This window comes from Tupaia chinensis, unplaced genomic scaffold (genome assembly GCF_000334495.1).
Source record: "Tupaia chinensis unplaced genomic scaffold, TupChi_1.0 Scaffold143602_1, whole genome shotgun sequence".
NCBI classification, from domain to species: domain Eukaryota; kingdom Metazoa; phylum Chordata; class Mammalia; order Scandentia; family Tupaiidae; genus Tupaia; species Tupaia belangeri.
The window spans coordinates 2415017-2415375 of record NW_006203448.1 but is presented as its reverse complement, the minus strand read 5'-3'; the positions used below and the strand labels follow the sequence as shown (position 1 = coordinate 2415375).

At 54.6% G+C, this 359-nt stretch overlaps 1 protein-coding gene across 1 annotated transcript in view; it reads right to left on the bottom strand.

Moving 5' to 3' along the window:
• Positions 1-359, bottom strand: part of RAPGEF1 (Rap guanine nucleotide exchange factor 1) — an 86836-nt gene that overhangs the window by 44696 nt on the left and 41781 nt on the right.

Below are 359 nucleotides of genomic sequence, written 5' to 3'. Positions count from 1 at the left end.
AGAAATCACCTCCCAGGGGGGATGGCCATGCTGCAATCCTTTCTCTTCCATTCTCCTCTCGGGATCTTGGGCACGCACACACATGTGCCCAGTGTGAGCTTAAGCCACTGGGTCCAGGACTCGAACCATGGTTGACCACATGGGAGTCCAGCGACATAGCCATTATGCCATCTGCTGGTTCCACTTCATTTTTATTACTGGAGTCTTTGGAAGTCTCGTTTTCTCCTTGGGCATGAACCCAGAAATAGGGCAATATACTACAGTGAGCATGGGACCGGCTTTGAGCCTGAATGAGGAAACATCAGCCACCCGCCCCACCAAGTACTTCACCCTCAGAGTGGCGGGGGGGCGGGCGGGGG